General features: G+C 50.5%; 1 protein-coding gene across 1 annotated transcript in view; it reads left to right on the plus strand.

The window, feature by feature from the left end:
* The first annotated feature begins 9073 nt into the window (after positions 1-9073).
* LOC139263808 (probable 2-ketogluconate reductase) overlaps positions 9074-23781 on the plus strand; it is a 44104-nt gene continuing 29396 nt past the window's right edge. Inside the window, exon 1 of the mRNA XM_070879861.1 lies at positions 9074-9408. The gene's annotated coding sequence lies outside the window, so the exon portion shown is untranslated. The remainder of the gene's footprint in view (positions 9409-23781) is intronic.

Raw genomic sequence — 23781 nt, forward strand, 5'->3', positions numbered from 1 at the left:
GTAGTCTACGTGAATGCGTGACCATGGCCTGGTGGGCCAGGGCCACGGGCTGAGTGGGGCCTCCCTGGGGGCATTGCCCAGCTGGGCACACGTTGTGCACCTGCGAATCCAGTGTTCCAGGTCTGAGTCAATCCCCAGCCACCATACATGTGACCAGGCAATGGCCTTCATTAACATGATGCCAGGGTGCTCGCTGTGGAGTTCCCTGATTAATGCTTCCCTTCCTTTCTAGGGCATGACTACACGGCTGCCCCATAGCAGGCAGTTGGCTTGGATGGAGAGCTCATCCATCTGTCTCTGAAACGGTCTGACCTCCTCGGGGCATGCCATGTGTGGGGGCGTCCAGTCCCCAGTCAGGACACATTTCTTTATCATGGATAGGAGGGGTCTCTGTTGGTCCAGAGTTTGATCTGGCAGGCTGTGATGGGGGAGCCTGCGGTGTCAAAAGCCTCAACGGCCATGACCATCTCAGCGTTTTGCTCCACTGCCCCCTTGGTGGTGGCCAGTGGGAGCCTGCTGAGCGCGACAGCGCAATTTTCAGTGCCTGGCCGGTGCCGTATGGTGTAGTCATATGCAGCCAGCGTGAGAGCCCATCGCTGTATGCAAGCTGATGCATTGACATTGACAGCCTTGCTGTCGGACAACAGGGATGTTAACAGATTGTGGTCCGTCTCTAGCTCGAACCGTCTACCGAAAAGGTACTGGTGCATCTTTTTCACACCATAAACACAAGCGAGTGTTTCCTTTTCGATGATGCCATATCCACACTCTGCCTGGGAGAGTGACCTGGAGGCAAAAGCCACCGGTTGGAGTCGACCGTCATCATTACCCTGCTGCAACACACACCCAACCCCATAGGACGATGCATCGCACGTTAAAACCAATTTTTTACAGGGGTCATACAAAGTCAACAGTTTGCTCGAGCACAGCAGGTTCCTCGCCTTATTGAAAGCCCGTTCTTGACAGTCCCCCCAAAGCCATTCACAACCTTTACGCAGGAGCATGTGTAATGGCTCCAACAATGTGCTTAAGTTCGGCAGAAAGTTTCCGAAATAGTTCAAAAGTCCCAGGAATGATCGCAACTCCGACATGTTGCCGGGAGTGGGCGCCCGGCGGATCGCCTCCGTTTTTGATTCGGTGGGCCTGATCCCGTCTGCGGCAACCCTCCTGCCCAGAAACTCGACCTCTGGGGCCAAAAACACACACTTGGCTTTTTTCAGCCGCAAGCCTACCCAGTCCAGTTGGCATAGCACCTCCCCCAGGTTGTGGAGGTGTTCCTCGGTGTCTCGACCCATTATAAGGATGTCGTCTTGTAATACGATCGTTCCAGGGATGGATTTGAGCAAGCTTTCCATGTTCCGCTGAAAGATAGCTACCGCTGAACGAATGCCAAACGGACACCTGTTGTAAATAAATAATCCCTTGTGCGTCGTGATGGTGATCAGAAGCTTGGATTCTTCAGCCAGTTCCTGAGTCATGTAGGACGAAGTGAGGTCCAGCTTCATGAACAGCTTGGCAAAAAGGTCCTCCGCTCTTGGGAGCAGGTATTGGTTTTGCAGCGACACTCGGTTGATGGTGGCTTTGTAGTCGCTACAAATCCTGACCGAGCCATCTGCTTTAAGGACAGGAACGATGGGACTTGCCCAGTCGCTGAATTCAACGGCCGAAATTATGCCCGCTCTGAGCAGCCTGTTCAATTCACTTTCAATTTTCTCACGCATCACATACGACACCGCTCTGGCTTTGTGGTGCACTGGTCTGGCGTCCGGAGTGATGCGTATCACTACTTTAGTGCCCTTCCGACACCGGGTTGAAACAGTGACCCGAATTTTTGTAGGACCTGTGAGCATGAACTTCACTCCACAGATGAAATGGCGTGCACATCCCCCCATTTCCAATTCATCTCAGCTAGCCAACTCCTCCCCAAGAGCGCGGGGCCATTCCCCGGGGCGATCCAGAGTGGCAGCCGGTTCTGTGATCCACTATGTGTTACCATCAAGTTTGCACTGCCTAGCACTGGGATGATCTCTTTGGTGTACGTCCTTAGCTGCGTGTCAATGCATTCCAGTTTGCTAGCTCTATGTGGCCATAGTCACTCAAATTGTTGAGCGCTCATAAGTGACTGGCTAGCTCCCGTATCCAGCTCCGTGCGCACCGGGATGCCATTCAATAAAACTTTCATTATCATGGGTGGCGTTTTAGTGTATGAGTTGTGGACGTGAGCCACGTGAACCCGCTGAACTTCAGCATCCATGGCTTTTCCCCAGGCATCATCCTGCATTGCAGACCCCTCATCTGGTTCCTCTGTCTCGCAGATTAGCCTCGCCACAGCCTTTTTGTACATCCTGGCCAAGTGTCCACTGACGTTACAAATCCTACAGGTATATTGCTGGAACCTGCAGCTTTTCGCAGTATGTCTACCCCCGCATCTCCAGCATGAGCTGAGATTGCTGTTAACAAAGGGACTGTTACTAGGCATTCCTCTCTGATTGCCCATTTGGCTGTTTCTAAGCACTCTGATGGTGGGTGTTAATGGTCCCATCGCGGGACGCATTGTTCCTCGAGATGGCGTGAATTGCCGATCCCCTTTCCATTGTCCCTGTTGCGGGCCCACCCTAGTGTCTGTTGCTGCCTGGGCGGTTTCAAAATGCCCTTGCCTGCCTGCGGTGTCCCTGACCGCATTCACAATGTTAACTCCCTGGTCCATCACCACGTTGGGACCAGGGCTGCGCACGTAAATTAGCTTGGTCTCCTCTTCCCCTGCCATGAAGGTCTGAACTATCAATGCCGGCCCTTCTAAAGTCAAGTCCTTGGCCTCTATGAGCTTCCTGACAATCCCGGCATGATTAACGCCCTCAATGAAAAAGTTCCTTAACATCTCCCCCCTGCAGGCGTCTGTGAACTTAGAGACTGGCCAAGCACCGCAGGTCCGCAACGAAGTCCGAGATGCATTGTCCCTCCTGACGCCGGTGTGTGTAGAACCGGTGCTGGGCCATGTATACGCTACTCGCCGGCTTGAGATGCTCACTGATCAGCTGGCTGAGCTCTTCAAAGAACTTGTCCGCTGGCTTTTAGGGTGCGAGCAGGTCTTTCATCAACGCATACGTCTGTGGTCCGCAGCTGGTCAGTAGATGCGCTCTCCGCTTGTCAGCCGCTGTCGCTCCCAGCCAGTCCTTCGTGACAAAGCTCTGCTATAGTCTTTCCACGAAGTCGTCCCAGTCCTCACCCACACAGTAACGTTCCTCTGTGCTACCGGTGGCCATCCTCGTGGTTCGGTGATTCCCGTTTCTCGTCGCCAAATGTGGTGTCCCTGCACCGTACTACAAACTCACACGAGGCATGTACTGTAGACACAGTCACTACGTGACCTTAACCTTTATTCCCAGGACCAAGAGTGCTGACCCTGGGTGGGACCTCCCCTTTTATACCTGGAAGCCCAGGTGAGGAGTGTCTCCCACAAGTTCACCCCCTGTGGTCAGGGTGTGCATTTTTAGGGTATAAGTACAGTGTACAGGAGTTGCATGAAGGTTAGTTACATGAAGGTTACCATTGCATGATGGTTACATACATGACACTTTGTTTCTGATCGGTCCCCTTGGAGGATAAGCCACACCCTAATGTTTCACAGGAATGTGTCACTGGATCCACCCATCTCAAGGTCGCACTGACTTTGCAAATTGTAACTCGATCCACTTTAACTTCCTGAAACGACAGAGCTCCCCAGAAGACAGCAAGGGCCAGCCAAGTGCCTTACCCCAGTCCAAGTACATCCCTCCCCCAGCCAAGTGCCTTACCCCAGTCCAAGTCCATCCCTCCCCCAGCCGAAGTGCCTTACCCCAGTCCAAGTACATCCCTCCCCAGCCCAAGTGCCTTACCCCAGCGCACGTACATCCTCCACCCCTCCACCTCCCGCACCATAGACGGGGCATTGTGTACGGATTATTAACAGGTTTATTGGGTATGAAGTGAATCGTGACAATGTTGTGACTTCTGGATATCATCCACTCCGACAAGGTCCCTTGTAGGGGGTTGGAAGAACGTGATCTGTCTTTCCTAAGTTCCCTCACTCCCCTCCGATCACTTCTCCCACTCACCCGGTCTCTCTCTCCCCCGCCCCCCAGCGTCTCACTCTTTCCCCTGCCACCAGCCTCTCTCTCTCTTCCCCCCGCCGTAGGATTTAGCCGGTGCTAACATCAGTGTGTGTATGGGCCGGATAGATTTTTGGACTTTTAAAATGGATCTGTATCCTTTTAAAATGGAGACGCACATGTGCTGCGTTTCGAAATGGAGTTGGGACTTTTGGACTTTAAAAGGACTGATTTTTGGGTTCTGTGAAGTATAGCAGGAGCTGTCTATCTCTTGGGTTGCCGTGGGACCAGTCTCAAAGCTGATATAATGAAAGGCAGAAGCTTTTTCATTTCGAACTTTGTGTGATTTGTGGAAAAACACCTTTTGTCCACGGAGCCGGTATGTCTGGATGGATAATGAGGTTTGCAGGCCAAATGTAACACCTCTGGACTCTTTCAATGAAGGAGCAGTCAAGAACTCAACAAAGTTAGAACTTCGAGAACTGCTCATCTACAGAAATGGCCTCCCATTGTTTTCATCAAGATGACCAATCCAGGACAGAGACGTCACCAGGAACATGAACTAGCATCTCTGCGACCATGGTAACCAGGAATCGCCCAGCCAGTTTTGTGTATAATACACAAGTGCTGAACTTTGGGGATTCAGTGGCTTACTTTTCTCTACCATCTAGAAAGGGGTTCCCCGCGTGACTATGCGCCCGTCAACTCTCCAGGAACGGCTGAAGTGAGTGCCTCAGCGTACTGCCTGAACGTAACTCCCGAGACCTCATCGCATGCCTGTTAGGCACGGTTTTACTCTCCCTCTCTTTCCCCCCCGCACCCTCTCACTCTCTCCTCCCCGCACCCTCTCACTCTCTCCTCCCCCTCACCCTCTCACTCTCTCCTCCCCCTCACCCTCTCCTCCCTCTCTCACTCTCTCCTCCCCCTCTCACTCTCTCCTCCCCCTCTCACTCTCTCCTCCCCCTCACCTCCCCCTCTCACTCTCTCCTCCATCTCACCCTCTCACTCTCTCCTCCATCTCACCCTCTCACTCTCTCCTCCATCTCACCCTCTCACTCTCTCCTCCCCCTCACCCTCTCCTCCCCCTCTCACTCTCTCCTCCATCTCACCCTCTCACTCTCTCCTCCCCCTCACTCTCTCCTCCATCTCACCCTCTCACTCTCTCCTCCCCCTCACTCTCTCCTCCCCCTCACCCTCTCACCCTCTCCTCTCACTCTCTCCTCCCCCTCACCCTCTCACTCTCTCCTCCCCCTCACCCTCTCACTCTCTCCTCCCCCTCTCCTCCCTCTCTCACTCTCTCCTCCCCCTCTCACTCTCTCCTCCCCCTCACCTCCCCCTCTCACTCTCTCCTCCATCTCACCCTCTCACTCTCTCCTCCATCTCACCCTCTCACTCTCTCCTCCATCTCACCCTCTCACTCTCTCCTCCCCCTCACCCTCTCCTCCCCCTCACACTCTCTCCTCCATCTCACCCTCTCACTCTCTCCTCCCCCTCACTCTCTCCTCCATCTCACCCTCTCACTCTCTCCTCCCCCTCACTCTCTCCTCCCCCTCACTCTCTCCTCCCCCTCACCCTCTCCTCCCCCTCACCCTCTCCTCCCCCTCTCACCCTCTCCTCCCCCTCACCCTCTCCTCCCCCTCTCACTCTCTCCTCCATCTCACCCTCTCACTCACCCTCTCACTCTACTCTCTCCTCCCCCCCCTCACCCCTCTCCTCCCCCTCACCCCCTCTCCTCCCCCTCACCCTCTCCTCCCCTCACCCTCTCCTCCATCTCACCCTCTCCTCCCCCTCACCCCCACCCTCTCCTCCCCCTCACCCCCACCCTCTCCTTCCCCTCACCCTCTCCTCCCCCCACCCTCTCCTCCCCCTCACCCCCACCCTCTCCTCCCCCTCACCCCCACCCTCTCCTCCCCTCTCACTCTCTCCTCCATCTCACCCTCTCGCTCTCTCCTCCATCTCACCCTCTCCTCCATCTCACCCTCTCCTCCCCCTCACCCTCTCCTCCCCCTCACCCTCTCCTCCCCCTCACCCCCTCACTCTCTCCACCCCCTCACCCTCTCCTCCATCTCCCCCTCTCAGTCTCTCCTCCATCTCACCCTCTCACTCTCTCCTCCATCTCACCCTCTCCTCCCCCTCACCCTCTCTCCTCCATCTCACCCTCTCACTCTCTCCTCCCCCTCACGCACACCCTCTCACTCTCTCCTCCCCCTCTCACTCTCTCCACCCTCCTCCCCAGCCGCTCACTCTCACCGCCTCCACCCAAGCCTCACTCTCTCCCCCCACCCCCTCACTCTCTCCCCCCCCCCGCCTCTCACTCTCTCCACCCCCCCAGCCTCTCACTCCCCCCCTCCCAAGCTTCAGTCTCTTCCCCCCTCCCCAGCCTCTCACTCTCCCCCCCTCCTCCCCAGACTCTCACTCTCTTCCCCCCCTCCTCCCCAGACTCTCACTCTCTTCCCCCCCTCCTCCCCAGCCTCTCACTCTCTTCCCCCCCCTCCTCCCCAGCCTCTCACTCTCTTCCCCCCCTCCTCCCCAGCCTCTCACTCTCCCCCCCCTCCTCCCCAGCCTCTCACTCTCCCCCCCCTCCTCCCCAGCCTCTCACTCTCCCCCCCCTCCTCCCCAGCCTCTCACTCTCCCCCCCCTCCTCCCCAGCCTCTCACTCTCCCCCCCTCCTCCCCAGCCTCTCACTCTCCCCCCCCTCCTCCCCAGCCTCTCACTCTCCCCCCCCTCCTCCCCAGCCTCTCACTCTCCCCCCCCTCCTCCCCAGCCTCTCACTCTCCCCCCCTCCTCCCCAGCCTATCACTCTCCCGCCTATCACTCTCCCCCCCCTCCTCTCCAGCCTCTCACTCTCCCCCCCTCCTCTCCAGCCTCTCACTCTCCCCCCCCTCCTCTCCAGCCTATCACTCTCCCCCCCCCTCCTCTCCAGCCTATCACTCTCCCCCCCCCCTCCTCTCCAGCCTATCACTCTCCCCCCTCCTCTCCAGCCTATCACTCTCCCCCCCCCTTCTCCCCAGCCTATCACTCTCCCCCCCCCCTTCTCCCCAGCCTATCACTCTCCTCCCCCCTCCTCCCCAGCTTCTCACTCTCCTCCTCCCCAGCCTCTCACTCCCCCCCCCTCCTCCCCAGCTTCTCACTCTCCTCCCCCCCTCCTCCCCAGCTTCTCACTCTCCTCCTCCCCAGCCTCTCACTCCCCCCCCTCCTCCCCAGCCTCTCACTCTCCCCCCCCCCCAGCCTCTCACTCTCCCCCCCCCTCCTCCCCAGCCTCTCACTCTCCCCCCCCCTCCTCCCCAGCCTCTCACTCCCCCCCCTCCTCCCCAGCCTCTCACTCCCCCCCCTCCTCCCCAGCCTCTCACTCCCCCCCCCTCCTCCCCAGCCTCTCACTCCCCCCCCCCTCCTCCCCAGCCTCTCACTCCCCCCCCCCTCCTCCCCAGCCTCTCACTCCCCCCCCCCCTCCTCCCCAGCCTCTCACTCCCCCCCCTCCTCCCCAGCCTCTCACTCCCCCCCCCTCCTCCCCAGCCTCTCACTCCCCCCCCTCCTCCCCAGCCTCTCACTCCCCCCCCTCCTCCCCAGCCTCTCACTCCCCCCCTCCTCCCCAGCCTCTCACTCCCCCCCCCTCCTCCCCAGCCTCTCACTCCCCCCCCTCCTCCCCCCCCCCTCCCCAGCCTCTCACTCCCCCCCCTCCTCCCCAGCCTCTCACTCCCCCCCCCTCCTCCCCCCCCCTCCTCCCCAGCCTCTCACTCCCCCCCCCCTCCTCCCCAGCCTCTCACTCCCCCCCCCTCCTCCCCAGCCTCTCACTCCCCCCCCCCTCCTCCCCAGCCTCTCACTCCCCCCCCCCTCCTCCCCAGCCTCTCACTCCCCCCCCCTCCTCCCCAGCCTCTCACTCCCCCCCCTCCTCCCCAGCCTCTCACTCCCCCCCCCTCCTCCCCAGCCTCTCACTCCCCCCCCCTCCTCCCCAGCCTCTCACTCCCCCCCCCTCCTCCCCAGCCTCTCACTCCCCCCCCCTCCTCCCCAGCCTCTCACTCCCCCCCCTCCTCCCCAGCCTCTCACTCCCCCCCCCTCCTCCCCAGCCTCTCACTCCCCCCCCTCCTCCCCAGCCTCTCACTCCCCCCCCCTCCTCCCCAGCCTATCACTCTCCCCCCCCTTCTCCCCAGCCTATCACTCTCCTCCCCCCTCCTCCCCAGCCTCTCACTCTCCTCCCCCCCTGCCTCTCACTCTCCTCCCCCCCAGCTTCTCACTCTCCTCCCCCCCTCCTCCCCAGCTTCTCTCACTCCCCCCCCTCCTCCCCAGCCTCTCACTCCCCCCCCTCCTCCCCAGCCTCTCACTCCCCCCCCTCCTCCTCCCCAGCCTCTCACTCCCCCCCCCTCCTCCTCCCCAGCCTCTCACTCCCCTCCCTCCTCCTCCCCAGCCTCTCACTCCCCCCCCCTCCTCCTCCCCAGCCTCTCACTCCCCTCCCCCTCCTCCTCCCCAGCCTCTCACTCCCCCCCCTCCTCCCCAGCACCACAAGCCTCTCTCTCTTCCCCCCCCCCCCCAGCCTCTCTCTCTTCTCCCCCCCCCCCAGCCTCTCTCTCTTCTCCCCCCCCCCCAGCCTCTCTCTCTTCTCCCCCCCCCCCAGCCTCTCTCTCTTCTCCCCCCCCCCCAGCCTCTCTCTCTTCTCCCCCCCCCCCAGCCTCTCTCTCTTCTCCCCCCCCCCCCAGCCTCTCTCTCTTCTCCCCCCCCCCCCAGCCTCTCTCTCTTCTCCCCCCCCCCCCAGCCTCTCTCTCTTCTCCCCAGCCTCTCTCTCTTCTCCCCCCCCCCCAGCCTCTCTCTCTTCTCCCCAGCCTCTCTCTCTTCTCCCCCCCCCCCAGCCTCTCTCTCTTCTCCCCCCCCCCAGCCTCTCTCTCTTCCCCCCCCCCCAAGCCTCTCTCTCTTCCGCCCCCCCCCAGCCTCTCTCTCTCTCTCTCTCCCTCCCCTCCCACATGCGCATAGATTGATTCGGCCGTGAGGGGGCGGGGCTTGTCGCCTGTCGTCAAAATATTCCGTACAAATAGTCCCGAGAAATATCTGCAGAAAAATGAGGGTGCATCAATGGGAATCGTACCTCGAACAGTCCCCTACATAGCCCCACACAGGGCCTGAACTTTGAACTGTAGATTTGTATAACTGCGGCTGGCAGGTCCGCTGACAATTTAATGTTGGAAGTTCAGCACAGACTCCTTCCTCTCCTATCAATTTACAGCTTGTGATCCGCAGACTCTCCTTTCGACTCCAGAGACACCCAGCTGAGGCAAAGGCCTACCGTGCGATCCCTGACACGCCAACTTCAGTGTGCGCACTCCGCTGCCAGGTATTTATCCGCGGGCCACACACGCAGGAGACATGCGCCCACGCTGGGAACTTTAAACAAATCCACGGCAAATTCAGTATTTTAGTTCTTCTGCATTAGCTGTCTTTATTTGGTGCGCTCGTACGGAACACATTCTCTGCCTTTAGGATATGGCCTGCGAAAATGTACCAGGCAGGCCAACGGATTAGTGCAGATGTTAACTGTAAAGTCCTGTCCCCTCAGTACAGATTCACACGAGGCATGTAGTGAAGTCAAAGTCACTCTGGACCTGCACCTTTATTTCACAGCTCTGGAATGCTGCACTTGCCTGAGACCTGTCCTTATATACCTGTCTCTTGCTGGTATATAAGGTATGCTGGTGGTTACAGGTCATATCTTATTACAGTCATGTATAGCATGTTAGGACACTGTTATATATAATAATGTAAGATACATGACATTAACTACAGGAAATTCTGCACCATTATTGTAGTAGCATAAGGAGGAGTTAGATATTAGTGTGTTTATAAACAGTACTTCAAAATAATCCACTCTAAAAGTGAGTTCTTAGGTGGCTGTACAGTCCATTATGGGAATTACAGTCTCTGTCACAAGTGGGACAGACAGTGGTTGAAGGAAAAGGTGGGTGGGACTGGTTTGCCGCACTCTCCGCTGCATGTGCTTGTTTTCTGCATGCTCTCGGTGATGAGACTCTAGGTGCTCAGCACCCTCCCAGATATACAAGGAACAATAGGCAAGGAAACAAACAACAGAACTTTTATTCAGTAATAAAACGCCATTAAACTTGCAGTCAACAAACAACAGCAATGAATATTGTGCTCCAAAAATAGTTTTAAAAACTTTTATCCAACAAACATCAGAAAAACTTTTAATTCAACAAGTACTCATAGTGGCGTGAGAGGTTTTCAGGGTAAGCCATTGGCAACATTGCTTCTGAGATCATTGATTGGGAAAATGTTGGAGTTCATTATAGAAACATAGAAAATAGATGCAGGAGTAGGCCATTTGGCCCTTCGAGTCTACACCACCATTCAATATTATCATGGCTGACCATGCAACTTCAGTATCCCGTTCCTGCTTTCTCTCCATACCTTTTGATCCCTTTAGCCGTAAGGGTCACATCTAACTCCTTTTTGAATATATCTAACGAACTGGCCTCAACACCTTTCTGTAGATGAGAATTCCACAGATTCACAATTCTCTGTGTGAAGAAGTTTCTCAGCATCCCGGTCCTAAATGGCTTACCCCTTATCCTTCTGGACTTCTCCAACATCAGGAGCATTCTTCCTGCATCTAACCTGCCCAATCCCATCAGAATTTTACATGTTTCTATGAGATCGCCTCTCATTCTTTTAAATTCCAGTGAATATAAGCCTAGTCGATCCAGTCTTTCTTCATATGTCAGTCCTGCCATCCCGGGAATCAGTCTGGTGAATCTTCACTGCACTCCCTAAATAGCAAGAATGTCCTTCCTCAGATTAGGATACCAAAACTGAACACAATACTCAAGATGTGGTCTCACCAAGGCCCTGTACAACTGTAGTAAGACCTCCCTGCTCCTATACTCAAATCCTCTCGCTATGAAGGCCAACATGCCATTTACCTTCACCGCCTGCTGTACCTACATGCCAACTTTCAATGACTGATGTACCATGATACCCAGATCTTGTTGCACCTCCCCTTTTCCTAATCTGTCACAATTCAGATAATATTCTGCCTTCCTGTTTTGGCCACCAAAGTTGATAACCTCACATTTATCTACATTATACTGCATCTGCCATGCATTTGCCCACTCACCTAACCTGTCCAAGTCACCCTGCAGCCTCTTAGTGTCCTCCTTATAGTTTACACTGCCACCCAGCTTAGTGTCATCTGCAAACTTGGAGATCTTACATTCAATTCCCTCGTCTAAATCATTAATGTATATTGTAAATAGCTGGAGTCCCAGCACTGAACCCTGCGGTACCCCACTAGTCACTGCCTGCCATTCTGAAAAGGAGCCGTTTATTCCTACTCTTTGCTTCCTATCTGCTAAACAGTTCTCTATCCACATCAATACATTACCCCCAATACAATGTGCTTTAATTTTGCACTCTAATCTCTTGTGTGGGACTTTGTCAAAAGCCTTTTGAAAGTCCAAATACACCACATCCACTGGTTCTCCCTTGTCCACTCTTGTCCTCAAAAAAAATTCTAGATTTGTCAAGCATGATTTCACTTTCATAAATCCATACTGACTTGGACCGATCCTGTCACTGCTTTCCAAATGTGCTGCTATTACATCTTTAATAATTGATTCCAACATTTTCCCCACTACCGGTCTATAATTCCCTGTTTTCTCTCCCTCCTTTTTTAAAAAGTGGGGTTACATTGGCTACCCTCCAATCCATAGGAACTGATAAAGAGTCTATAGAATGTTGGAAAATGACCACCAATGCATCCACTATTTCTCGGGCCACTTCCTTAAGTACTCTGGGATGCAGACTATTAGGCCCTGGGGATTTATCGGCCTTCTAAATAAGCAGTAGCAGGACCTTTGGAAAAGCATAATTTGGTCAGGCAGAGTCAGCATGGATTTATGAAGGGGAAGTCATGTTTGACAAATTTGCTGGAATTCTTTGAGGATGTAACGAACGAGGGTGGATAAAAAGGAACCAGTGCATGTGGTGTATTTGAATTTCCAGAAGGCATTTGAAAAGGTGCCACATAAAAGGTTACTGCACAAGAGAAAAGTTCACGGGGTTGGAGGTAAAATATTAGCATGGATAGAGGATTGGCTAACTAACAGAGAACAGAGAGTCGGGATAAATGGTTCATTCTCGGGTTGGCAATCAGTAACTAGTGGGGTGCCGCAGGGATCAGTGCTAGGACCCCAACTATTTACAATCTACATTAATGACTTGGAAGAAAGGACCGAGTGTAACATAGCCAAGTTTGCTGATGATACAAAAATGGAAGGAAAAGCAGTGTCTGAGGAGAACACACAAAATCTGCAAAAGGCCAATGGAATCTTGACCTTTATTGCAAAGGGGATGGAGTATAAAAGTAGGGAAGTCTTGCTACAAGTATACAGGGTATTGGCGAGGCCACACCTGGAATACTGCGTGCAGTTTTGGTTTCCTTATTTACGAAAAGATATACTTGCTTTGGAGGCAGTTCAGAGAAGGTTCACTAGGTTGATTCTAGAGATGAGGGGGTTGACTTGTGAGGAAAGGTTGAGTAGGTTGGGCCTCTACTCATTGGAATTCAGAAGAATGAGAGGTGACCTTATCAAAATGTATAAGATTATGAGGGGGCGTGACAAGGTGGATGCAAAGAGGATGTTTCCACTGATGGGGGAGACTAGAACTAGGGGGCATAATCTTAGAATAAGGGGCCACCCATTTAAAACTGAGATGAGGAGAAATTTCTTCTCTCAGAGGGTTGTAAATCTGTGGAATTCGCTGCCTCAGAGAGCTGTGGCAGCTGGGACATTGAATAAATTTAAAACAGAGATCGACAGTTTCTTAACTGAGAAGGAAATAAGGGTTTATGGGGAGCGGGCAGGGAAGTGGACCTGAGTCCATGATTGGATCAGCCATGATCGTATTAAATGGCGGAGCAGGCTCGAGGGGCCATATAGCCTACTCCTGCTCGTATTTCTTATGTTCTTATGTTCTTATATCATTATGCCCTCTGTGTGTAAATTATTTTCACAAGAAATTTTGGAGTAAGTTCGCAACATGAAGATCAAGATATGAAACGGTGTAATTAATGATAATTACAAGAAATTCTGGGCCATAATTGTAGTAGCATGGGGAGGAGTTAGATATGAGTATGTTTATAAACAGTATTTCAAAATGATCTGAATTATAAAGCAATAGTTTCTCTAATAGTTGATTTTTAAATGAAGGTGGTCCTAATAAATAGGGGAATCAAACTGGATGTGCCTTTGCTGAATTCAGCTTCAGTGTAGAAAGCTACTACTGAATAAACCATCTCCGGAGTGCGGTGTAGAAGTGTACTGGACTCAAAGCTGCTGTAGAGATTACGAAAACACTTGTAAGCAGATATATCAGATAGACTTACTCAAAGGCTGCTAAAAGCATTGTCAAAAATGACACAATGATTGTGAAAAATGATGGAGAAAAAAATTGGGATAGTCAGGGGAAAGCAAGAAATGAGATAGAACCATAAAATATCACACACAGATGGGGGAAAAGTTGATTTTCCATTTATTGAAAAATAATTTTTAAACTATCCAAATTTAGAATTATCGACACTGCTTAATTTTAAATAATCGATTTATTGAGATCAGAGCTTAAAACGGACCTGAACCCTTGTCGACGTACAGAGAACACTGCATACCAAGGACTGAAAATCAGATCCTGCTGTTTTCTCTCTTTCCAGTGGTTCAGGTATGTTGTGGCCTCACAAGGCTACCAAACACCAGCATTCTCACCCGTCACAGCACCTCAATTCTCCCAAACCCTAATGCTCGCAGATCTGCCCTTCCCTCACCTGAGATATCAGTGGAATAAAAATTGAGAGAACAATTGAGACCAACTTCTTCAATTTCAAGAAAGTTCCATCAGAATTTAAATCTTTTGCAGATACTCGCAAATGCATTAAAGCACTTTTTGAGACCACTTATAACTGAGTCCATGATGGAAAAGAAAATATTGTCTCAGAAGTGGACCTTCGTGGGTTTATCTTGATCTGCGGCTGCATCATCACCTTCTTCGGTGCTGTGTTCAGAGTTGGGTGAATCTGCTAAATTAGCGGCTTGCTAAAGAGAGTGGCAACAGGAATTTGATGAGAGTGGGAATTCACTGATACATAGTGGGCAAATAGTGCAGATAGTGTGTTGTATCAGCCTGAAATTCAACATAATTTTCTTAGTTTAAAACTTGACTTTAAAACTGCAAGTCACTGTCACTTAATAATTAACAGCTGTAAGTGAGTACCTGACTAGGTGTTAATTGTTGTGGCTGGCTGTTGAATGACTAGTTGTAACTAGTGTGTTTTTAAAAGATATATATGAGAGGGATATTTGCGACGCACACAGAGTTGTGTGTGCACACTATGTTAAACAGAGTGACAATGGAAATTTGGTGAGAGTGGAAATTCAGTGTAGAAGGGTAGGAGGTGTAAAGTGCTTTAAACCAAGGGACAACAGTAAATATGTAAATAAATAGAATAGTTAGGGCTTAGGGCTGTGTTGATTGACCTCCAACCACCACAACCAGTTACTGTCAGTCCTGCCAAGCACACTAACCACAATGTCCCAAAGAATGGAGTAGTCCAGCTCAAACTTTTGTGGAGTGATGTCACAGGCCCTTGCGAAGATCCAATTTTCCACTGTGGGTGTGGCCTCCTTCGTGAAACTTGAATCACGGCACACTAATGAGTCCCTGCAGGCCCAGACGGCGGCACAGCAAACTATGGATGGCAATATGCCTAACGCCTTATACAGGATTATGCATGGGCATCCAGCGTGTCACTGATCTTCTCCAAGCTGCTCTCCCGCAGAGGGGCAGGAGTGATGTTCCGCTGGCCCAGGAGAGGGATGATGGCGATAGGTGAGATGAAAGTGCAAACTCCTCTGAAAGCATTTTCCCGTCTCATTCATTGCCCCCCTCAACCAGCATCCGTCTTGCGGGGCCCTCATGGGCTGCAACACCTGGAGATCATCGGCCGCGAGCACCTCAATAGTCGGAGCAGGCATCGGCGCAGCCTGCCACTCCCTCTGCTGCAGCCACACGGATTGTGCCATGTGGAAGTGGAGAGATAGAAAGAGAAAAGCTTTTGGCTGGATTTTGGGGCGTTAATCGCGGCGGGGCCTTAAAGTTAGTGCCTGAAAATAGTTTGCACCTCCAACTGCAAGTTCCGGCAAATGTACATTGGAGGAGCGTTGGCGTTACACAACGGACTTTGTGCGCCCAGGTGAAACTTGCAGTGGTAAAGAAGTTTCATTGTTTAGTGCCCTGCAACATAATGTTGTATATTGTATGGTTTGATTTTGGTGGGGATATTTTTGTGACTTGTTGCTGGAGAATTTATGACTCATCATTTGCCATTGGCATCTTGTGCATCATTCCAACGTTCACCGGTGATGTTCCTTTATGGGGGCACATAGCGTGTCCAGTATTAGCTCCATCCCTCAGTTTCCTCCATTTAGGAGAGCCGGTCCAATATGAGTTGGCAACATGCGAATGTTGGTCTAGCAGCATCTCCATACTGCCTTTTCCGTGGATGGGGTGGCTATCAAATGGGGGCCTCGCCAGGCTCCTCTTCATCGCCCTCTTCCTCCTGAGGTGGGCATGGAATCCCCATTGACAATGCCTGGCCCCTCATGATGGCAAGCTGTGCAACATGCAGCACACCACAATGAATTCAGAAACCTGTTGAGGGGAGCATTGAAGGCTGCCTCCAGGCATGGGACTGCCTATAGGAGATAGCGTATCTTTGTCAGCACTTCCTTTCGGAAGCACAGCCTTCTCACACATTGCTCCTCAGAGAGCTGGAGGTCTGAGCCCATGGGGGGGGGGCGGGGGGGAGGGGTAAGCCCTCCTCCCCGGACGTCTTTGGCTTCTCGTCATCTGTGTGCTGACATGGCCAAGAGTCCTTCCTCTTGCTTGACACCGCCTGGCAATAGCATGGAGCATGATAAGCTGGCGAACTAGTAATGCCGGCATTAAATTCTCTTACTGAAGTTGTAAGGGCACTGTAATGACAGATAAAAGTGAAGTTTGCAAGTTGGAGCTTCACACAGCATTATGTGCACAACTGTTGTCAATATGATCTGCAATGTAGGATCCTCATCCATCCATTTAAAATTGCTGCCAATACCGCCTGCCGCACTCTGGGACCGCCTGTTTTTTTTTTCAGGCGTTTCCTGGGGCGGGCGTTAAATGAGGCGTTAAGGCTGAATGTTCCATCTGGGGCACTAGCGCAGTGTGGCATGATGATTGACGTCATCATCACGCTAAAAATGGAGGGCGCGGCGGTATGTTTTTGTGCTGGTGCAAAGCAATAGCTGAATCTTCCGCCCAGGCGGTAAATCATGGATGCCCGGCATAACGCCGAGAAACAGCATTTAACGCACCGTCGGGGCGCCAGCTGAGGTGCAAATGAGCCAAAATCCAGCCCTTTGTAGTTCAGCAAGGATATGCACATGAGCGTTTTTGAAAATATATTAATACTTTTAATTGATTAAGTCATATTACATTTTTTATTTTGCACCACAATCCTATGTTCCCCATTCTTGCATGGCTGAATTTGAAGACATGGAATTGATTGAGACCAATTGGTGCATGTGTAATGAGTGGATAGATGGTTACAGGACTGCTTGTGTGGGGGGTGGGGGGAAGGGGGAAGGGAAGGGGATGCGATTGATACTTTGGTCCAATGTGAGTGACTAACTGAACCGTTGAACTATTAGGGCATCCCTGGCATCTTGAGTAGCTCTAGCATTGGGTGCACCATCTTGTGCATGAAACACAAAAGGATAGTATGCAGGTACAGCAAGTGATCAGGAAGCCAATGGAATCTTGGCCTTTTATTGCAAAGGGGATGGAGTATAAAAGCAGGGAAGTCTTGCTACAGTTATACAGGGTATTGGTGAGGCCACACCTGGAATACTGCGTGCAGGTTTGGTTTCCATATTTACGAAAGGACATATTTGCTTTGGAGGCAGTTCAGAAAAGGTTCACTATGTTGATTCCGGAGATGAGGGGGTTGACCTGTGAGGAAAGGTTGAGTGGGTTGGGCCTCTACTCATTGGAATTCAGAAGATTGAGAGGTGATCTTATTGAAACGTATAAGATTATGAGGGGGCTTGACAAGGTGGATGCAGAGAAAATGTTTCCACTGATGGGGGAGAGTAGAACTAGAGGGCATAATCTTAGAATAAGGGGCCGCCTATTTAAAACTGAGACGAGGAGAAATTTCTTTTCTCAGAGGGTTGTAAATCTGTGGAATTTGCTGCCTCAGAGAACAGTGGAAGCTGGGACATTGAATAAATTTAAGACAGAGATAGACAGTTTCTTAACCGATAAGGGAATAAGAGGTTATGGGGGGCGGGCAGGGAAGTGGACCTGAGTCCATGATCGGATCAGCCAAGATCGTATAAAATGGCGGAGCAGGCTCGAAGGGCCGTATGGCCTACTCCTGCTCCTATTTCTTATGTTCTTATGTATCTTCCTCTTCCTCCTCCTTGGTATTGGAATCCTCATCAGATGAGGAGTGCTGAGCGACTTGTTCCTCCTGCACATCTAGTCCTTGCTGCTGCACTAGGTTGTGCAGAACGCAGAACACCATGATTATATTGGAGACCCTCGCTGGTGAGTACTGAAGTTTTCCTCCAGTCCTGTCCAGGCACATGAAGCACTACTTGGGCTTGCTTAATGACCTATTTGGTTATACGCTTGCATTGCAGCGCTCCTGATGTTCATCGGTCGGGTTCCTCAGAGGTGTCATCAGCCAGGATTGAATGGGGTATCCTTTGTCACCTAGCAGCCACCCTTTAAGGCTGGTTCCAAGTCTGAACACTTTTGGACTGATGAACTGCCGCAGTATGAAAGCATTATGGCAGCTCCCAGGGAATATGGCGCAGACCTGCACAAACCTTTTTTGTGGTTGCTCTTTGTGGTTGCTCACTAGCTGAACATTGATGGAAGGAACCCCTTGTGGTGATGAATGCTCCTGGTTATTCTGGGTGTGCTTGGATTGCCACGTGTGTGCAGCCGATGGCACCCACCACCTCCTAAAATGAAGAGAGTACATTTACTTAGCAGTTTAGTCTCTAATACTGGTGACGGTTTTAACTGATCTGGTAATCGTTTTAGCTTTGTTGCCTGGAATAAGCAGCAGGACTTGCCTTATCCACAATGAACTCGCATCTAACCCGCCGGTTGGGAAACTGATGGGATCAGGTGCAATGGTGGTTTTACACCCACCTGATTTTACACTCCATTAAAGATAATGGAGAGTAATATTGGGCATGATGCAAAATTCCACCTGATCCTGTGGGATTTGTGCTTGATCTCCCCCAGCAGTTTAACGGGAAGCGGGTGACTTTTAGATGACTAGAGTGCCTGCCGAAACAAGCACTGGGTGCCTTGCATGTGTAAATTGGGTAAACCAGGTTTAGACCCCAGTTGAAATTTGTGTACAAATGGGTGGAATTTGTTGCATCAGGTCTTCTGTGGCCTAACCAGTGATCTTTAAAGGGACCGCTGGAGGCAACTCAAGAAATGGGCAGAATTTTTTTTTTAAGTTTCCATTTACGGAGATCCAATTCAGCTTCATGTAGTGAGGAGCAGGAGTGCTCCTCCTAGCTCTACAAAAATACTAAGGACTGCTGCCAACCCAGTCTCGCCCTCCTCCACTTTGCCTCCACCCCCTCTCTTAGCACCTACCTCATGGTCAGCTCGGTGTTGGAACTGGTGACAGACCCGACTGGCAAACTGCATCGGGACACTATATTGGCGCCCGCAGCTCGCCAGTTTAGTTCAAATGAGACCCAATGACAAATTTCAAACCAGCCTGAGGTTCGCACGGACATGTATGCTGAGCAATCACTTTGCCGATTTTGTACCCATTTTAGGTGCATGTCCAATTTCTCAGCCTTGGTTCATAGTTGACAGGAAATTAAAAACATAAACTGTAGGTATCACTGAGGTTTATGTATTAATTCTTTAAATGCTAGCCATTACTTGTCAACCTTTTAATGTAGTGTCCCAATCTACCTTAGCCAACTCTCCTCTCATACCTATGTAGTTTGATTTGTTTAGATTTAAGACCCTAGTTTCAGACTTAACTAAATCACATTCAAACTCAATATAAAATTCTATTTTATGGTCACTCTTCCCCAAAGTATCAAAGGTAATAGAGCATCAGTGACTAAGGTGACATCAGGAAAAAAATAGAAAAAAGTCAAAGCTAAAGGCACTATATCTGAATGTGTGAAGCATTTGCAACAAAATAGATCAATTAATAGCGCAGATAGAAATGAATATGTTTGACCTAATAGCCATTACGGAGACGTGGTTGCAAAGTGACCACGGTTGGGAACTAAATATTCCAAGATACTTAACTTTTAAAAGAGATAGGCATAATGGAAAAGGCAAGGTTATTAATTAACCCTTTCTCATTGCATAATACTAGATCTGAAATAGCTTGTTTCCTTGTTGGTTCCTTAACATACTGTTCCAGAATTCGATCTTGTGTATATATTCCATGAACTCGTCTCTCCCACTATTATTGCAAATTTGGTTTCCCAGTCTATACATAGATTAAAGACTCCCATGATTACTGTATTGCCCTTGTTACATGTGCCTCTAATTTCCTGATTTATACTCTGCCCTATAAACAACTCCCACCAGTGCTTTTTACCCCTTACTGTTTCTTAGCTCCACCCAAACTAATTCTACTTCTTGATTTTCTGAGCTAAGAACCTTTCTCTCCACTGTCTTTATCCCATCCTTTATTATCAGGGCTACCCCTCCGCCTTTTCCATTGTCCCTATCTCTCCTAAAAGTTAAGTATCTTGGAATATTTAGTTCCCAACCGTGGGTCACTTTGCAACCACGACTCTGTAATGGCTATCAGGTCAAACATATTCATTTCTATCTGCGCTATTAATTCATCTATTTAGTTGCAAATGCTTCACACCTTCAGATATAGTGCCTTTAGCTTTGACTTTTTCCTATTTTTTCCTGATGTCACCTTAGTCACTGATGCTCTATTACCTTTGATACTCTCTCTGTCCCTTCTTGACCCATAAGAACATGAGAACATAAGAAATAAGAGCAGGAGTAGGCCGTACGGCCCCTCGAGCCTGCTCTGCCATTTAATACGATCATGGCTGATCCGATCATGGACTCAGGTCCACTTCCCTGCCCGCTCCCCATAACCCCTTATTCCCTTATCGTTTAAGAAACTGTCTATTTCTGTCATAAATTTATTCAATGTCCCAGCTTCCACAGCTCTCTGAGGCAGTGAATTCCACAGATTCACAACCCTCTGAGAGAAGAAATCTCTCCTCATCTCAGTTTTAAATGGGCGGCTCCTTATTCTAAGATTATGCCCTCTAGTTCTCGTCTCCCCTATTAGTGGAAACATCCTCTCTGCATCCACCTTGTCAAGTCCCCTCATAATCTTATACGTTTCGTTAAGATAGAAACATAGAAACTTAGAAAATAGGTGTAGGAGCAGGCCATTCGGCCCTTCGAGCCTGCACCACCATTCAATAAGATCATGGCTGATCATTCACCTCAGTACCCCTTTCCTGCTTTCTCTTCATACCCCTTGATCCCTTTAGCCGTAAGGGCCATATCTAACTCCCTCTTGAATATATCCAATGAACTGGCATCAACAACTCTCTGCGGTAGAGAATTCCACAGGTTAGCAACTCTCTGAGTGAAGAAGTATCTCCTCATCTCAGTCCTAAATGGCTTACCCCTTATCCTTAGACTGTGTACCCGGGTTCTGGACTTCCCCAGCATCGGGAACGTTCTTCCTGCATCTAACCTGTCCAGTCCCGTCAAAATTTTATATGTTCCTATGAGATCCCCTCTCATCCTTCTAAACTCCAGTGAATACAGGCCCAGTCGATCCAGTCTCTCCTCATATGTTAGTCCTGCCACCCCAGGAATCAGTCTGGTGAACCTTCGCTGCACTCCCTCAATAGCAAGAACGTGCTTCCTCAGATTCGGAGACCAAAACTAACACAATATTCCAGGTAAGGCCTCATCAAGGCCCTATACAACTGCAGTAAGACTTCCCTGCTCCTATACTCAAAACCCCTAGCTATGAAGGCCAACATGTCATTTGCCTTTTTCACCGCCTGCTGTACCTACATGCCAACTTTCAATGACTGATATACCATGACGTCCAGGTCACGTTCCATCTCCCCTTTTCCTAATCTGCCGCCATTCAGATAATAATCTGCCTTCGTGTTTTTGCCACCAAAGTGGATAACCTCACATTTATCCACATTATACTGCATCTGGCATGCATTTGCCCACTCACCTAACCTGTCCACATCACCCTGCAGCCCCTTAGCGTCCTCCTCACAGCTCACACTGCCACCCAACTTAGTGTCATCTGCAAACTTGGAGATATTACGCTCAATTCCTTCATCTAAATCATTAATGTATATTGTAAATAGCTGGGGTCCCAGCACTGAGCCCTGCGGCACCCCACTAGTCACTGCCTGCCATTCTGAAAAGGACCCGTTATTCCTGACTCTCTGCTTCCTGTCTGCCAACCAGTTCTCTATTCACGTCAGTAGATTACCCCCAATACCATGTGCTTTAATTTTGCACACCAATCTCTTGTGTGGGACCTTGTCAAAAGCCCTTTGAAAGTTCAAATACACCACATCCACTGGTTCTCCTTTGTCCACTCAACTAGTTACATCCTCAAAAAATTCCAGAAGATTTGTCAAGCATGATTCCCCCTTCATAAATCCATGCTGACTTGGATCGATCGTCACTGCTTTCCAAATGCGCTGCTATTTCATCTTTAATAATTCTTCTGAATTTCAATGAGTAGAGGCCCAACCGACTCAACCTTTCCTCATAAGTCAACCACCTCATTTCCGGAATCAAACTAGTGAACCTACTCTGAACTGCCTCCAAAGCAAGTATACATGCTGCTTATTTTTTTACCCAAAACTCTGCTTTGTTCCAGAGCCTGGACATTTCTCTTGCTGCTTTAAAATTTACTCTTTCCAGAATTCTCCCACCCTCCCCGTCATTAGTTTAAAGTCCTGTCTACTGCCTTAGTTATTCAATTCACCAAGACACTGGTTCCAGCTCTGTTGAAGTGGAGCCCATCCCAACAGAACAGATCATTCTTTCCCCAGTACTCTTGCCAGTGTCCCATGAAGCTAAACCCCTGCCTCCCACACCACTCTTTCAGCCACGCATTTAACCTTGTAATCTGCTTATCCCTGTGCCAATTGTCGCGTGGCTCAGATAACAATTCCGAGATAAGTATCTTTGAAGTTCTGCCTTTTAAGCCCAACTCCTCAAACTCTCTCAGCAGAACCTCATTCCTTGTTCTACCTATGTCATTGGTTCCTAGGTGAACCATGACGACCGGAATCTCCCCTTCCCATTCCAAGTTCTTCTCCAACACAAGGAGATGTCTTTAACCCTGGCACCAGGCAGACAACACAACTGTCGGAACTCCTGGTCGCAGCTGCAGAGAACAGTATCTATCCCTCTGGCTTTACTGTCCCCTACCGCAACTACATTCCCTTTCACTCTCCCACCTGAGCGGCTTCCTGCACCATGTGCCATGGTCAGCCTGCTCATCCATCCTGCAGGCTTTTCCCTCATCCACATAGGCAGCAAAAACCTCATGCCTGTTGGATAAGGGCAAGGGCAGAGGCTTCTCCAGCACTGCACCTGGGGTCCCCTTACCTGCCTGAGTTGCAGTCACACCCTCCCTGACCACCAACTAGACCTGTACCACTACCTAATCTAAGGAGTGTGACTGCCTCCTGAATCAAAGTGTCCATTTAACTTTCCCCCTCCCTGATGCCCTGCAATGTCTGCACCTCATCAACAACTCTGAGCTGAAGTTTCTCAGGATGCAGGCATTGCAAACGTGGTTGCCTGGGATCACAATTCTCGCCACAAACTCCCACTAGCTGCAGTTGCGGCACACCACCTGCACTGCCATCCCTATATGACATTGTTTTATTTAATTAAATCTGTATTTAATTAACTTAGTTTACAGTTTACTTTCTTGACTACTTATTTGATCTAGATTAAGTTATGGGTAAATGAGATTAAGGGGACCAAATTACCCCATTTAGCGGAGGCGCCTGAGCGTGGCACAAAAATGCCCCCCAACCCGCCCTGTGGAATTGGGTGAGGGTTTTGCAGAGGCAATGAGCGCCTCGCTCCTGTCAGGAGTGCCCCGCTCTGCTGTACGCAGCGATGATTATGTCATCGCTGTGCGCATCACCCCATTATCACCCTGGAAGTTAAGTTGCCCCAGGCAACCTCGCTTACCGCCTGGTGATGAAGCTGTCGAGTTGCAGTCGGGTACCAGCTGGATCAGCGCTATTTAAAGGTGCCATCTTGAAAAAAAAATTCTGTCGGTCATTACCTTTTTCTGCTTTCAAACCGATAGGCAGAGTGGCTGGTGGACTGATAGCGGCGACTTTTACACAACAAGTCTTTTGCCTCCCAACTATTTCCCTGTATAACTCAGGGCAGATTTGAAGTTACAACATTTCTCTCGCTTCATGGGGGTTGTGGTGGCACTTGAGCTCCTGCTCCGATGTTACCGTCGGAGATTGCTTAGGCAAAGAAAAAGATGGCGACAATTACAGAGAGAAAGGTATGGAGGGAGGGAGAGAGAAAGACACAT

Source organism: Pristiophorus japonicus, chromosome 5 (genome assembly GCF_044704955.1).
Source record: "Pristiophorus japonicus isolate sPriJap1 chromosome 5, sPriJap1.hap1, whole genome shotgun sequence".
NCBI lineage: Eukaryota > Metazoa > Chordata > Chondrichthyes > Pristiophoridae > Pristiophorus > Pristiophorus japonicus.